This window comes from Mustela putorius, unplaced genomic scaffold (genome assembly GCF_011764305.1).
Source record: "Mustela putorius furo isolate JIRA1106 unplaced genomic scaffold, ASM1176430v1.1 tig00003988_pilon_pilon_pilon, whole genome shotgun sequence".
NCBI lineage: Eukaryota > Metazoa > Chordata > Mammalia > Carnivora > Mustelidae > Mustela > Mustela putorius.
Genome location: NW_025422127.1, coordinates 1,599,425 through 1,616,617, shown reverse-complemented (window position 1 = coordinate 1,616,617; position 17,193 = coordinate 1,599,425). Strand labels below are relative to the sequence as shown.

At 42.2% G+C, this 17,193-nt stretch overlaps 1 pseudogene; it reads left to right on the top strand.

Annotated features, from left to right (window-relative positions):
• The first annotated feature begins 13,306 nt into the window (after positions 1-13,306).
• LOC101680149 lies at positions 13,307-16,881 on the top strand (annotated as a pseudogene).
• The last annotated feature ends 312 nt before the right edge of the window (positions 16,882-17,193 follow it).

Genomic DNA, 17,193 nt, shown 5'->3' with positions numbered 1-17,193 from the left:
GAGAAAGGTGTTTGCCTCATTCTTAGGCCACCTCAGTTTCCCCGGAAACCCTTCGAAACCCCATAATTCATCTACCCTGCCGAGGAACCCGAGCCCCAGAGACCGCGTGAAATCGCACTGTCTCCGGCAACTTCCTCCTCCAGACCCGGCGCCGGCCCGGCCTCTCCGGGGGATTTGGCTCAGGGCGGGGGGCGGGGGCGGTTTCCAGCCTGGGAACAGTCCCGAAGCCCGCCTTTTCACTTCCACCGCGGGAGGGGCTCCCGCACCTGTCGCGGTCCCCTCTGCTGCCCCCGACGGCCGCCTGGGAGAACAGCTGCCTTCCCTTCCACACGAGTCACCGAGCCGTCGGGGCGGCCGGAATTCCCGCCGCTTTAACGCGGACCCACACCGGCTACACCGTCCCCACTACAGGCGCTCACGCCTTTTCGGGCGCCTTCCAAGCCCCGGCTCGCGCTGGAAAGGGGAGGCTCAAAGAGGGCAGCAGAGACTGCGTCCACGAACGGCACGGACACTTGGCACCTCCAGCACCAGTTCCCAGATCCTGATGTCCCACGCTCAACGCGAATGGCTTGGCTGCCCCAAACCCGGCCAGCCTCCGGACGGTTCCGATGGGCGCCCCCTGGTGCCCAACGGGCGGCAGTGAGGCCCCACACGGCGTCGCATTTCAGATCCCTATGATTGGCATTCCGGATGAGCCTGAAATCCAGAGACCCTAATTATATATTTCCTCCAGTTTCCAGCCCGAGACCCAGACTTTGAAGGAGAAAGATTTCGCCCCTATTGAGACAGGGCTTCCGCCTAGAATTCTTTATAAACTTGTTCTATATTGATATGCACCCAGAGCGCCCATTCTCTACGGGAGGCTTACCTTACCTTTGCCCTCAGGCCTTGGCCTTGCCCTGGACGCTTGCATAACAGTCATAATAGTAATATCAACAGGGAAACATTAACATATACATACATATATCACTTCATTTGCAAACGTTTCCCCAAACTTAGATAGATATTTCACTTAACATAAACCCAGTTCAGGTGGGGTAGGCAACATCACTTGATTTTGCAGAACTGGAAATGGGTGGATCTTTCAAGGTCACCCACTCCCTGACAGTGAATCAGATGTATCAGGAGAGGGAGCTCAGGGTTCGTTGCAGGTTTCTTCCATCACAGAGACTGGAGCTTCATCTGCTCAGAATCAAGTTCTCATCAGCTAACTGAGCATTTTCAGGGGCCTTTCCTTTTATTAAGCACCCACCTGATGTTCAAGGTTCTGGTTATGAAAGAGAAAACCCTCTTTAGTTTCTTTGTAAAACAGTTCTATCAATCTATAAGGTTGTTGTTAGAATGCAGTGAGAAAAGGCTAGTAGAGCTCTTAACTACAGTGTCATGCTGGTCCTTTAAGAAGCCTTCAATAAAAAAAAAAAAGCATTCAATGAGGGGCACCTGGTTGTTTCAGTCTGCTAATCCACCAACTTTCAGTTTCCTCTCCAATCATGATCTCCAGGTGGTGGGATCCAGCTACCCTTCTGGCTCAATGTGGAGTTGGCTTCAGGTTCTTTCTCCCTCCCCCTCTCCACCTCCCTCTCTCAAATAAATAAAATAAATGAATTTTTTAAAGATTTTATTTATTTATTTGAGAGAGAGAGAGCAGGCACAAGGCAGGTGACAGAGGGAGAGGGAGAAGCAGATTCCCTGCTGAGCAGGGAGCTGGACCTTGGGCTCAACCCCAGAGCCCTGAGATCATGACTTGATCTGAAGGCAGATGATTGAGGCTCCTGGGTGGCTCAGTTGTTAAGTGTCTGCCTTCAGCTCAGGTTATGATCTTAGGGTCTTAGGGTTCTAGGATCGAGCCCCTCATCGGGCTCCTTGCTCAGAAGGAAGCCTGATTCTCCCTCACTCCCCCTGCTAGTGTTCCCTCTCTCACTGGCTCTGTCAAATAATAAATAAAATCTTAAAAAAAAAAAAAAAAGCATTCAATGAATGCTACTTCTATTTATTCCCTCTATGAGCAACCCCACTTTCTCCCTCTCCAACTAGATCCCAGGGTGTGTTTACTGGTATATATTCTTATACTTAGAGAGACATCATGCTAAGAATCAGGGATATGAACACTGGATAAAGTGGATAAAGCTGACACACTTACGTGGCCAGTTGTGTTAGGTGCTGCCCTCACTGCATAAATGAAGAAAGGGAGACTATTTACAACAGGTCTCTGCCTTATCTTTCTAGCATCCCTTATCTTTCCTTACTCTTAGCTAATGACTGATTCTTATTTTACTGTGAAAATAGAAATAATCAAAAGAAAACATAGTTATCTTTCTACCACCAATCTGGCCAATTTACCTCCATGTTCTTTTACATACTGGGACTTCATCTTGTTACAATGAATCATTCTTGTTTCTGTTTAAGCCAACTGTCCCCTCCCATTTCCATCCCTCACCACCATGCCCACCTTCCTATACCTCAGTCTATAGGTATCAGTTCTGTATCTCAGTCTATTTCTTCTTCCCTTTCTCCTATATTATCAAATTTTCTACTAGATCTTTCACATTAGCATACAAATGTGCAGTAATATCTGCCACCTTAAAAATAAAATAAACTTCCGGGACAATTGGGTGGCTTAGTCAGTTAAAGTATCCGCCTTTGGCTCAGATCATGATCTGGGGTACTGGGATCGAGTCCCACATCCGGCTCCTTGTTCGGTATGGAGCCTACTTTTCCTTCTGCCTGCCATTCCCCCGGTTCGTGCGTACACGCTCTCTCTCTTTGAAAATATATAAACAAATCTTTAAAAAAAAATAAAATTAGGGGCACCTGGGTGGCTCTTTGGGTTAAAGTCTCTGCCTTTGGCTTGGGTCACGGTGTCAGGGTTCTCGGATGGAGCCCCTCATCCAGCTCTCCGCTCAGCAGGGAGCCTGCTTCCTCCTCTCTCTCTGCCTGCCCCTCTGCCTGCTTGTGATCTCTGTTTGTCCAAAAACAAAACAAAACAAAAAAAAAACCTTTAAAAATAAAAATAAATAAGTAAATAAGTAAAAACAAACTTTCTTTGATGTCATGGCTTTCTAGTCCTTTGCTCCTAACTGCTGCAAGATATACTATTGTGTGGATCCCTATGCTTTTATTTGTTCACTACTCCAGTAAGTGCCTTCAGCTTCCTACTACTTCAAGTGATGCTGCATGTGGACATTTCTCCTTTAGTTCTGTGGTAATTTCATGTGCATTTTGAGCTCCACGCTCTCTGGAATGTCACACCATCAATGGTGGGATTTCTATATCTCAACTTTCTTGCTTGACAACACTTAATGTTATTCAGGTTTCCAATTTTCTCATTTGCCATGAATTTAAAATATCTCCTTGAATTTCTTTAATTAATAATATGTTTGACATCTTAAATTTATTCTTACTTTTGGTTTTTCTCTTTTATGAATTGTCTCTTTGTTTTCCTTTGCCAATTTTTCTATAGGAATTCCTATTTTTAAAAATATTTTATTTACTTATTTGGGAGAGAGAGAGAGAGCTCACAGGTGAGCGTATGAGCGGGGAGAGGGGCAGAGAGAGAGGGAGAAGTAGACTCCTCATGGAGCAGGGAGTCTAAGCCTGATGCGGGGCTCAATCCCAGGACCCCAGGCTCATGACCTGAGCTGAAGGTAGATGCTTAGCCAACTGAGACACCTAGGCACCTCATTTTTTTTTTTTTTAAGATTTTATTTATTTGACGGACAAACAGCTAGAGAAGAAAACACAAGCAGGGGGAGTAGGAGAGGGAGAAGTAGGCCTCCTACTGAGCAGGGAGCCCTATGCGGGGCTCAGTACCAGGACCCCAGGATCTTGACTCAAGCTGAAGGCAGACGCCTAACAACTGAGCCAACCAAGCGCCCAAAGGATTCCCAAATTTTTTATTGATTTGCATCAGTTAATTGTAAGTTTAGATATTAGTCCTTTGTTGATTTTAGACATTGCAAATATCTTTTCCCAACTTTTATTATTAACTCTGTCAATATTGTTTATTGGACAGATATCCTGTTTTTTGGTATAATCTAATCGATTTTACTTCTTATGGCTTGTGATCTTGATTTGTTTTTTTTTTTTTTTACCTTTTTTCCTTTTATTTATTTATTTGACAGAGAGAGCGAGAGAGCACAAGCAGGCAGAGCAGCAGAGGAAGAGGGAGAAGTAGGTTCCCCACTGAGCAGGGAGCCCCATGTGGGGCTCGATCCCAGGACCCCAGGATCACCAACTGAGCCACCCAGGTGCCCCTGATCTTGATTTTTTTTTTTTTAAGATTTTATTTATTTATTTGACAGACAGAGATCTCAGGTTGGGGGAGAGGCAGGCACAGAGAGAGAGAGAGGAGAGAGCAGAGAGCCCGACGCCAGGCTCGATCCAGGATGCTGGGATCATGACCCGAGCAGAAGGCAGAGGCTTAACCCACTGAGCCATCCAGCACCCCTATCTACTTGGTTTTAAACTCTTCCGCTTCTTCTTCTTCTTCTCCTCCTTCCCCTCCTCCTCCTCTTCTTCTTCTTCTTCCTCCTCTTCCCCCTTCTTCTTCCTTTTTACTTCTTCTTCAAAAGGGAGAGGGTGAGGACAACAGAGGGAGAGGGAGAGAGAGAGAATCCTAAACAGACTCCATGCCCAGCTTAGAGCCTGACTCGCAGCTGATCCTACAATCCTGAGATCAGGACCTGAGCCAAAATTAAGAGTTGGTTAGGGCGACCAAATCACCCTTAAAGATTTTATTTTTAAGTAATCTCTGTGCACAATGTGGGGCTCAAAGTTACAACCCCAAGATCTAGAGTCTCATGCTCTATTCACTGAGTCAGCCACATGCCCCAAACTTTTACTATTTATGTATTTTGAGCCTATATTGCCAAGCACATTTATGTTAGTTATATTTTCTTTGTTTTATCATTATATAATACTCTCTCTTTGGTCCCACATATTTTTTAAAGTCTTATTTATTTGGGGGGGAGGAGCAGAAGGAGAGAGAATCTTTTTTTTTTTTTTTAAGGTTTTTATTTATTTGACAGAGAGAGAGAGCACAAGTAGGCAGAGGAACAGGAAGAGGGAGAGGGAGAAGCAGGCTCTCCACTGAGCAGAGAGCCTGATTTGGGACTTGATTCTAGGACCTTGAGGTCATGACTGGAGTCAAAATGAAGAGTTTGATCCTCAACTCACTGTGCCACCCCAGGTGCCGTGGCCCCATAATTTTTTGCCTTGAATTTTATCACGCGTTACATTTAAAAATTTTTTATTTTAAGTAGGCTCCAGGCCCAGCATGGGTCTTGAACTCATCATGACCCTGAGATCAATAGTTGCATGTCCCACCGGCTAATCCAGCCAGTCAACCCCCCATTTTTTTAATTAAGAGAATAGGGGTGCCTGGGTGGCTCAGTGGGTTAAGCCTCTGCCTTCAGCTCGCTCAGGTCATGATCCCAGGGTTCTGGGATTGAACCCCGTATCGGGCTCTCTGCTTAGCAGGAAGCCTGCTTCTCCCTCTCTCTCTGCCTGCCTCTTTGCCTACTTGTGATCTCTGTCAAATAAATAAATAAAATCTTCAAAAACATTTTTTCATTTTAGAATTTTATCACATATTAAAACCCCAATTTACTTTCGGTTTATTTATTTATTTATTTTTGCCTGGCAAAAAAGGTTAATGTCTCACCCTCTGTAGAGCAAGTGTTGTACCAAGGCACGTGACATACTTGCCACTTCCTGCTCAACCAGTCCATGTTGCATGATGTTATCAACGTAGCAGATCCATCTGGGATCTGTGAGAGATGTCTAGCCGGTTAGCTCTCTTCAAATCATTTAATGACAGAGAGCAGAAGAATAAACAGAGCCCTGGGGTAAGACTGTAAGTGTACAGTGTTGCCTTTTACAAGTGAACGTGAAGGGTTTCTTTTCTTTCTGATAGGGATGGAAAAGAATGCATTTGCGGATCAAGGGTTGCATACCAGGTACTTGGGCCCCTGCTAATCTGCTCTAGCAATGATACCATGTGTGGCAAAGCACCTGCAATTAGGGCTACTACTTGGCTGAATTATATAGTGGTTCACAAATATCCTCCAGTACCTGGTTTTTGTAGGGGCCGGATTGGTGGATTAAATGAAGATATGATGGGGACTACTACTTTTGCCTTTTTTTCCCCCCACAGTTCAGTGGTCTTTTCTTCTTCATACACCTGTGATGAATTCATAAGGAATGGGTTCCAGCAGCCCAGTCCCCTTTCCACACTTGTTCTCACGAAGTATGCTTCTCTGGGTAGCACAAGCGGGTGCTTCCCAAGTACTTTTTTCATTTGCTTCTTTCTTGATCATTTACCTTCACACATTTCCAGAAACTGTCTCAGCTCTTAGAGTGCTTATTATGCTCAATATGTATATTAATTCTCTTGACAAGAATCTAGCCCTTAATTTGTTTGCTTACAACAATGCAGAGCATGCTGGGTAACATCATAGACTTCTCTGGTTTTGCCATGGTAACATTTGTGGGGTGTTTCCTTTTTTCTTTTTCTTTCTTTCCTTTTTTTTTTTTTTTTTTTAAAGATTCAATTTATTTATTTGACAGAGAGAGAGCACAAGCGGGAGGAGCCGGGACAAGCAGACTCCCCACAGACCAGGAAGCCCCATATGGGGCTCGATTCCTCTTGACCTGAGCAGAAAGTAGACGTTCATCTGACTGAGCCACCTGGGCGCCCCTTGCAATGTTCCTTTATGAATAGTGCCCATTTTCTTAATGTCTACAATATCATATTTCTTTTAGATTCACATGTTTGTGGCCAAAGGAACAACTCCATGTTTTCTGAAAGGTTTATTTTCTAAAGATAAAATCTTAAAATTATTTTTAAGTAATCTCTACACCGAAGGTGGAGCTCAAACTCACAACACTGAGATCAAGATTCATACGCTCTACGGATTGAACCAGCCTGGTGCCCCTACTTAAAAATAAAATCTTTTAAAAATAAATAAAATTTAGGAGTGGGTGGTTCAGTTGTTGGGCATCTGCCTTCAGCTCAGGTCATAATCCCAGCATCCTGAGATCAAGCCCTGCATCAGGCTCCCTGCTCAGTGAGAAGCCTGCTTCTCCCTCTCCTACTCCCCCTGGTTGTGTTCCTCCTCTCGGTGTCTCTGTCAAGTAAACAAAATCTTAAAAAAAAAAAAAGAAAATAAATAAGTAAAATTTAAAATTTACTTGAAACAGATATCTTCTTAGGAAAACAAAACTTGCCTAAATTGATCAAAGAAGTAATAGAAAGTTCTGAATGGTCCTATATCTGGTAAGTAAACTGAATACATAATTTAAAGATTTCCCATAAAGAAAACTATAAACCCAGATGGATGTATTAGTGAATTATTCCAAACATTTGAGGAAGAAATAACACCAATCTTACAAAAACTTTTCTAGATAATAGAGAAAAAGAAAATTTCCAGTTCATCTTGAGACAATATAACCTGAAGAAAAATTTGAATTATATATAATTTATTTTTTTTATATATTTTTTTAAAGATTATTTATTTATTTATTTGACAGAGAGACATCACAAGTAGGCAGAGAGAGAGAGAGGAGGAAGCACCCCCCCAGGAAGCACCCCCCCCCGCTGAGCAGAGAGCCGGATTCGGGACTCGATCCCAGGACCCTGAGATCATGACCCGAGCCGAAGGCAGCGGCTTAACCCACTGAGCCACCCAGGCGCCCGAATTATATATAATTTAAATATAAATTTAAATTATAAAGTAGGGCAAGTACAGAGTCCTTTCTCATAAACTTTGATGTGAAAATCCCACACATAATAGCAAATAGGATCTATCAATATGTTAAAAGACATTAAGAAACATTATAATCAGCTTGACTTTATTTCAGTAATTCCAGTGTGGTTTAACATTGGAAAACCAAACAATACAATTTACCACATTAACAGAATAAAAGAGAAAAATCATGTAATCCTCTCTATAGTTGCAGAAAAAGTATTTGATAAAATTCAACAACCACTGATGATTAAAAAACTTATTAGCAAACTAGAAATGGATAAGACTTTAAACATTTTTGATAGATGGGACGCCTGGGTGGCTCAGTGGGTTAAGCCGCTGCTTTTGGCTCAGGTCATGATCCCGGGGTCCTGGAATCGAGTCCCGCATCAGGCTTCTTGCTCGGCGCGAGCCTGCCTCTCTCTCTGCCTCTCTCTCCACTTCTGCCTGCCTCTCTGCCTGCTTGTGTGCTTTTTCTCTCTCTTTCTGACCAAAAAAAAAAAAAAAATTTTTTTTTTTTGATAGAGGGTATCTACCAAAAACCTACAGCAAATATCGTATACATCTAAGGGCAAAATATTGAAAGTTTTCTACTGTCTTAGAAAATAAACAATTGGGGGCGCCTAGGTGGCTCAGTGGGTTGGGCCTCTGCCTTCAGCTCAGGTCATAATCTCAGGGTCCTGGAATCAAGCCCGGCATCAGACTCTCTGCTCAGTGGAGAGCCTGCTTCCTTTCCCCCTCCCTCTCTGTCTGCCTCTCTGCCTACTTGTAAACTCTCTGTCTCTCTGTAAAATAAATAAATTAAAAATCTTTTAAAAAAAGAAAATAAACAATTGTTACATCCTACAATGTGACTAAACCTCAAAAACATTGTATTGAGTGAAAGAAAGCCAGACATACGTGATAACATATTGTATGATTCCATTTATATAAATGATTCAGAATAGGTAAATCCACAAAAAATGAAAAAATGATAGCTGCCAGGGACTGGAGGTAGGGGAATAAAGGGAGTGATTACTTCATGAATATGGGGTTTTATTATGGGGTGATGAAAATTATTTGGAACTAGATAGAGGTGATGATTGTACAGTATTGTAAAGAAACTGAATGACACTGAATTATAATTTTTTTTCTTGGGATGTCTTTTTCTGATTTTTGTGTCAAGGTAATGTTGGCTTCATGGAATGAGTTAGCACATTCCCCCTCCTCCTCTTTTATTTTCTTTTTTTTAAAGTTTGAAAGGATTGGTATTAATTCTTAAAATTTTTGGTAGAACTCAGGGGTTCCTGGGTGGTTCAGTTACTTAAGCATCTCCCTTTGGCTCTGATCATGATCCCAGGGTCCTGGGATGGATCCCCACATTTGGCTCCCTGCTCAGCGTGTAGCCTGCTTCTCCCTCTCCCTCCTCCACTCCCCCTGCTTGTGCTCTCGCTCTCTCTCAAATAAATAAATAAAATCTTTTAAAAAAATGTTTGGTATAGTTCACCAGTGAAGCCATCTGGTCTTGGACTTTATTTTTGTTGGGAAGTTTTTGGTTACTGATTCATTATCTTTACTTGTTATAGGTCTGTTCAGATTTTTAATTTCTGCTTGAGTTGGTTTTAGTAATTCCTGTGTTTCTAGGGATTTGCCCATTTCATGTAGATAATCCAATTTGTTGGTGTAAAATTGTTCATAGTATTCTCTCACAGTCTTTTTTATTTCTGTAAGTTTGGCAGTATCTCCACTTTTACTTCTGATTTTTAGTTATTTGTGTCTCTTTTTTTTCTTAGGCTAGCTAAGGTTTGTTAGTTTTGTTCTTTTCGGAGAACCAACTTCAGGTTTCATTTCTCATTATTTTTCTATTCTCTAGCTCTGCTCTAGTACTTATTATTTCCTTACTTCTGCTAGACTTTGGCTTAGTTTGCTCTTCCTTTGCTATATCTTCTTCTTCTTTTTAACCTCTAAACAATGGAGGGTTCTAGAGTTTGGTCCTTGGTCTTAGAGTTTGATCTTAGGAAGAGGGGAAGATCCAGCAAAGAGGACAGAAAGCCCGTGTTCAGTGAAGTAGGAGGAAAACCAGAAAAGAAGATGGTTTCAGAAGATAAGCAAAGAAGACCTAATAAGCAGGCACAAAAACTACTAGGAGGGCAAAAAAACTTGAAGATTGAGAGTTGAGCAGGGATTTGACCACATAAGGAGGTGTTTGATGACCTTAACAAGACATATTGTCTCACATGATGGGGATTACACTTAATTTATAGTGGGTTGAAGAGAGAATGGGAGAAACTATCAAAGACCACTAAGGTTGTTTTGTTTTTTAAGATTTTATTTATTTGACAGAGAGAAATCACAAGCAGGCAGAGAGGCAGGCAGAGAGAGAGGAGGAAGCAGGCTCCCCGAGGAGGAGAGAGCCCGAGGCGGGACTGATCCCACGACCCTGAGATCATGACCTGAGCCGAATGCAGAGGCTTAACCCACAGAGCCACCCAGGTGCCTGACTACTAAGGTGTTATCAAAAGAACTCAAGAGCCAAACTGAAGAAGCTCCCAGTGTAACCATCCCAATTTGACAGGAATAATAACCACAATGGAACACCTTAAATAGATTTAAATCCATGAATTCATAATGTTACTTTTAAAAAAATACTAGTCATGTAAGATGATAGGGAAACAACCCACTATTCTGAAAACTCTGGATAAAGTAACAAAAAAAATTTTTTTTATAAAGATTTTATTTGTTTATTTGACAGAGAGAGACAGAGAGGTCACAAGTAGGCAGAGAGGCAGGCAGAGAGAGAGAGGGAGAAGCAGGCTCCCTGTCAAGGAGAGAGCCCGATGTGGGGCTCGATCCCAGGACCCTGGGATCATGACCTGGGCCGAAGGCAGAGGCTTAACCCACTGAGCCACCCAGGGGCCCAAGTAACAAAAATTTATCTTGCCTTGCCAACTACTACTCTGAGGGGAAGTTCTTCATTATAAAATTATGACAGCTGGGGTGCCTGGGTGGCTCAGTCAATTCAGTGTCCAACTCTTAGTTTTGGCTCAGGTCATGATCTCATGGATTGCAAGACCGAGTCCTGAGTCAGGCTCTGTGGTCTGCAGGAAGTCGGCCTGACAATTCTCTCCTTCTGGCCCTCCCCTCCTCACTCATTTAAGATTAAATGAATCTTAAAAAAAAAAATAGTATGGCAGCTAATACATGAAGAAGAAATGATACAATGAGAATACCAGAATTTTGGACAATAATAGTTGCTAACATCACAAAAAGAGATAACCACATATTATATAGCTCCTGATGTAAGAAACTCATCACCTTCTATGAGGTAGGCTTACTAAAAAAATCAAGTCTGAATCTTTTCCTCTCAATCCAATACCAATTTGCAAGAAATTCATAAAACAAAGGAAAGACAACACACAGCAAAATCCAGAATGCAGAAAATTCTACCAGCAAAATCTATAAATGGGAAATTCTATAGGATAACAATTAAGTGTCTTCAACAAATAAACTGCAAGAGAAAAATACCCCATAAGATTCATAGATGAGGGGAGCCTGGGTGGCTCAGTGGGTTAAGCCGCTGCCTTTAGCTCAGGTCATGATCTCAGGGTCCTGGGATCGAGTCCCACATTGGGTTCTCTGCTCAGCAGGGAGCCTGCTTCCCTCTCTCTCTCTCTGCCTGCCTCTCTACCTACTTGTGATCTCTCTCTGTCAAATAAATAAACAAAATCTTAAAAAAAAAAAGATTCATAGATGACCATTTGTGTATTTCTCCTTAATATCTCCAGGATAGCAAATGCCTGAGATAGCCATCATAGGATTGGGGCATAGTAAAATAAAAAAAAATGTTTTTAAAGATTGTATTTATTTATTTATTTGACAGAGAGAGATCACAAGTAGGCAGAGAGGTGGGGGGAAGCAGGCTCCCCACTGAGCAGAGAGCCTGACGCGGGGTTCAATCCCAGGACCCCGAGATCATGACCCGAGCCGAAGGCAGAGGCCCAACCCACTGAGCCACCCAGGTGCCCCTCAAAAAAAATTTTTTTTAAGTTAGAAATGTTTTTACTCTCTTTTAGAGCAAACTAAATTTCTTCTTGTAAAATTAGAAAATCTGGGGTGCTTGGCTGGATCATATGGAACAGCCTTAGCCTTGGGGATGAGAGTTCTAGCCCCACATTGAGTACAGAGATTACATAAAAATAAAATCCTTAAAAAATTTAAAAGTCTGTTTATATATCTCAAAGGATATATAAGAAACTGCCTATATGAAGGGAAACTGAATGCAAGATGCCATTGTACATTTTTTGTACTTTTTATGTTTTATTCATGTTTTATGTAATCAAAACATAAAATAATTGGAAAGGAAAGAAGGAGGGAAGGAAAAAGGAAAGAAGGAAGGAAAGAAAGAAGGAAGGGAGGGAGGGAGGGAGGAAAATCTTCAGACCAGTTATATCTCTCTGCAACTTCTACCTAGTACACTTAGTTCTACCTCTGGTTGATCACCCTTTTATATAACAACCCTTTAGATCTTCGAATATGTCCCTTCTTTCCCCTTTAGTTTTCCTTTCTCCAGCTAGATGTCTGCGCATCTTCCCCTTATTCTTCAGGTGACTTGATTAACAATCCCTTCTCTATTGCACTGGCCTCTCTTCGCTGTACATGGCCCAGTTGGCAATGTGTGTTGTCCAGGATTCAATAACAGATTACAGGTGGGACTACCATTTAGCACATCCTGAAGACTATGTCCATTAATCGAAACAGAGTAAATAAAATGACTCAGCAATTCCATTCATGATTATATACCCAAGAGAAATGAAAACACGGCTCTCCACAAAAACTTGTGCATGAATGTTTATAGCAGCATTATTCATAATAGCTAAAAGATAGTGAAGGAAACCAAAATGTCACCCCAAAATATACCTCTTTGACATGAAGTTATTTTGAACTAAAGGCAATTAAGAAGCAGCAAACACATAAAAAGCTCTCTCTCTCCCCTTCTTTTCTGCCTAAAGGCAGAATATAAATTCTTTACTGGAGATGCTCTAGACTCTTATCAGCCCAGAAATGGCACCAGAGAAATCAGCAAACAATCCTCACTCCATTAGTGTCCTCCCATATGTTTACCTTCCCACCATTTGCTGCCCCTAGAAGTGAAAAACTCTTTTCCTTTGTCCTCTCTTGTCATTTTCCCATAGATTTCTTGCTCTTTGTTGAAGATGCTATATTACAGGTTCTAAGCCACCACTTTGAATTACTCTTCATTGAGGTTCCTCCCCTCTAATGAGTGCTGCATGTGTTAAAAACTTGTCTGTTTTGGGACGCCTGGGTGGCTCAGTTGGTTAAGCAGCTGCCTTCAGCTCAGGTCATGATCCCGGCGTCCTGGGATCGAGTCCCGCATCGGGCTCCTTGCTCGGCGGGGAGCCTGCTTCTCCCTCTGCCTCTGCCTGCCATTCTGTCTGCCTGTGTTCGCTCTCCCCCCCCCCTCTGATAAATAAATAAAATCTTAAAACAAAACAAAAACAACTTGTCTGTTTTATCTTGTTAATCTATCTTTCTTGTTAAAGAGCTCCAGCTGAGAACCTAAGATGGGTAGAGGTAAAGTTTGCCTCCCCTACAATGGAAACAACCCAAATGTCCATCAACTGAAAAATGGATAAACAAAACTTTATATAACCAGAAAACTGAATATTATTTGCCCATAAAAAGAGCATAGGCACATAAAAAGCAATGGGGCACCTGGGTGGCTCAGTTGTTAAGTATCTGTCTCTGGCTCAGATCATGGTCCCAGGTTCCTGGGAACAAGCCTGCCTCTCCATCTCCTCTCTGCTCAAGCTCTTTCTCAGTATCTCTGTCACTGTCTCTGCTCTCTCCCTCTCTCAAATAAATAAATAAATAAATAAATAAAAGCTTTAAACAAAAAATGCCAAGATTTGAGACCCCTGGCTGGCTCACTCGGAAGAGTGTGTGATCCCGGAACCTGGGGTGGGATCCAGTGGGAGCCCCACACTAGATATAAAATTTCTGAAAATTAAATTAAAAAGAGGCACTTGCCCATTTTTTGATATGCTTGTCTGTTTTGTGTTTGTTGAGTTTGAGGAGTTCATTATAGATCTTGGATATCAACCTTTTGTCTGTACTGTCATTTGCAAATATCTTCTCCCATTCCGTGGGTTGCCTCTTTGTTTTTTTGACTGTTTCCTTTGCTGTGCAGAAGCTTTTGATTTTGATGAATGGGCAGAAGATATGAACAGAGACTTCTCCAATGAAGACATACAAATGGCTATCAGACACATGAAAAAGTGTTCATCATCACTAGCCATCAGGGAGATTCAAATTAAAACCACATTGAGATATCACCTTACACCAGTTAGAATGGCCAAAATTAACAAGACAGGAAACAACATGTGTTGGAGGGGATGTGGAGAAAGGGGAACCCTCTTACACTGTTGGTGGGAATGCAAGTTGGTGCAGCCTCTTTGGAGAATAGTGTGGAGATTCCTCAAGAAATTAAAAATAGAACTTCCCTATGACCCTGCAATTGCACTCCTGGGTATTTACCCCAAAGATAAAGATGTAGTGAAAAGAAGGGCCATCTGTACCCCAATGTTTATAGCAGCAATGGCCACGGTCGCCAAACTGTGGAAAGAACCAAGATGCCCTTCAACGGAAGAATGGATAAAGAAGATGTGGTCCATACACACTATGGAGTATTATGCCTCCATCAGAAAGGATGAATACCCAACTTTTTTAGCAACATGGGCAGGACTGGAAGAGATGATGCTGAGTGAAATAAGTCAAGCAGAGAGAGTCAATTATCATATGGTTTCACTTATTTGTGGAGCATAACAAATAGCATGGAGGACATGGGGAGTTAGAGAGGAGAAGGGAGTTGGGGGAAATTGGAAGGGGAAGTGAACCATGAGAGACTATGGACTCCGAAAAACAATCTGAAGTGTTTGAATTGGGGGGTGGGTGGGAGGTTGCGGTACCAGGTGGTGGGTATTGGTGAGGGCATGGATTGCATGGAGCACTGGGTGTGGTGAAAAAATAATGAATACTGTTATGCCAAAAATAAATTAAAAATAAATTAAAAAAAAAAAAGAGGCACCTGGGTGAATCCGTTGGTTGAACTTCTGACTTCAACTCAGGTCATAGTCTTGGGGTCCTGGGAGCAAGCCCCAGGATAGGCACCCCGCTCAGTGGGGAGTCTGCTTGTCCCTCTCCTTCTTCCCCTTCCCCCTATGGTGCTCTTTCCATCTCTCTTTCTCTCTCTCAAACAAATAAAATCTTTTTAAAAAATTAAATTAGGGGTACCTTGGTACCTCAGTTGGTTGAGGGTCTAATGCTTGGTTTCAACTCAGGTCATGATCTCAGGGTCATGAGATCAAGCCCCAGGTTGCTCAGTGTGGAGTCTGCTTGGGATTCTTTCCCCATTCTTCTCCCTGCCTCTTTTCTCCCCCTGCTCTCTCTCTCTCTCTCAAAATAAATAAGTAAATGAAATCTTTTAAAAATAATTAATTAAAATTTTTAAAAATCTTTAAAAAGTAAAATAATAATTAAAGGGAAAAATTTTTAAGTAAAAACAAATGAAATAAGAGGTTTCAATAAAAAGTGACAAATAGTAAAGACAGACAAGGAAGATATAAAATCCTTGGCTCGAATAACATGGAGGACATTAGGAGAAGGAAAAGTAAAGTGAATCAGATGGAGAGACAAGACATGAGAGACTGTGGACTCTGAGAAACAAACTGAGGGTTTTGGAGGGGAGAGGGGAGGGATAGGTGAGCCTGGTGGTGGGTACTAAGGAGGGCACAGATTGCATGGAGCACTGGGTGTGGTGCATAAACAATGAACCTTGGAACACTGAAAAAATAAAATATAAATAAATAAATAAAATCAATTCTTGGCTCACATTTTTTTTCCTTAGGCAACTTCCTTTGAGCATTTTCAAGGCCTCCACTAACAGGTTAATAGAAATCTCTGATAAAAAAAAAAACTAAAGGGGCACCTGGGTGGCTCAGTCGTTAAGTGTCTGCCTTCGGCTCAGGTCATGATTCCAGGGTCCTGGGATCAAGCCCCGCATCGGGCTCCCTGCTCAGCAGAGGGCCTGCTTCTCCCTCTGCCTGCTGCTCCCCCTACTTGTGTGTGTGCTCTCTCTCTCTCTTTCTCACTATCAAACAAATAAATAAAATGTTTAAAAAAAAAAAAAAAGATTAAAAAAAAAAAAAAAACTAAAGCAAAGGGACAGAAACAAAACAAAAATGAAACAAAACCCGAACAACAAAGAAACAAACAAAAAAATTACTCAAGATTTTCCTGAGGGGCGCCTGGGTGGCTCAATGGGTTAAAGCCTCTGCCTTCGGCTCAGGTCATGATCTCAGGGTCCTGGGATCGAGTCCCGCATCGGGCTCTCTGCTTGGCAGGGAGCCTGCTTCCTCCTCTTTCTCTGCCTGCCTCTCTGCCTACTTGTGATCTCTCTTTCTCTGTCAAATAAATAAATAAAATCTTTATTTAAAAAAAAAAGAATATTCTTCTGCCTTAAAAAAAAAAAAAAAAGATCTTCCTGAAATTAAAAATATTAAAGGATACAAGGAGGGTAGGATTGGTGGCTCAAATTTCAGTTGTGGCCACTACTTCCAGCCCAGAATAGCCCAGAACAGCAAGAAGAGGTCGGCCAGTCATTCCCACAAGGGCAGGAGTGCTGGGGGTTATAGTGCCAGGAAAAAAAAAAAGTGTCTACCACCAGCTTTAGGCAGGGTATCAGCATGGAAGCCATGAGTGAGAATAAAATGGTGCCCTCTGATTTCAGCACAAGACCTATGGAAAACGCTGCCAAGCCATTGCCATTTAAGGTCCCAAACTGTGCACTCTGGCCATGGTGGCGCAGTAGCTGGCAAGAAGAACAGAACCTGGAAGAACTTGAAACAAATTCTCCCTTCTCAAAGGGCATGGCCATGGCAACTCCAGTACTGATGCTTCTCCATCCTTTAAACCATTGAAGAAGTCTTCTGATGTTTTAGGCCTTCTTGCCAACTACACAGACCCCCAGAGCAAGCTGGAGTTCAGCACCACTGAAGAGTTTTCCTGTACTCAGAGGCTGCCATTCAATGTCACCACTGACTATGTGTCCCTGAGGAAGGCCACAAGTGTCATTCCCTGAGCCTTGAGAAATGGAGACCAAGTGGAAAGCTGTTTCAAAGGCAAACTTTGGACTCATGATTTTCTTTTATGGAAACAAACCTATTTTGTCAATTTGAAAATGTCAGTGCTGTGGCTTGGAAAAAAATGTTTGACTTTAATTTAAGGGTTCCCTACCTCTCTTTTCCCTTTAAGTGTGATATTTCTTGCTGAATTAAATTACACTCCAGTTGGGGGCACCTGGGTGGCTTAGTGGGTTAAGTGTTGGACTTTTGATTTTCAACTCAGTTCATGATCTCAGAGTCATGAGACTGAGCTCTCTGTGGGGCTCCAT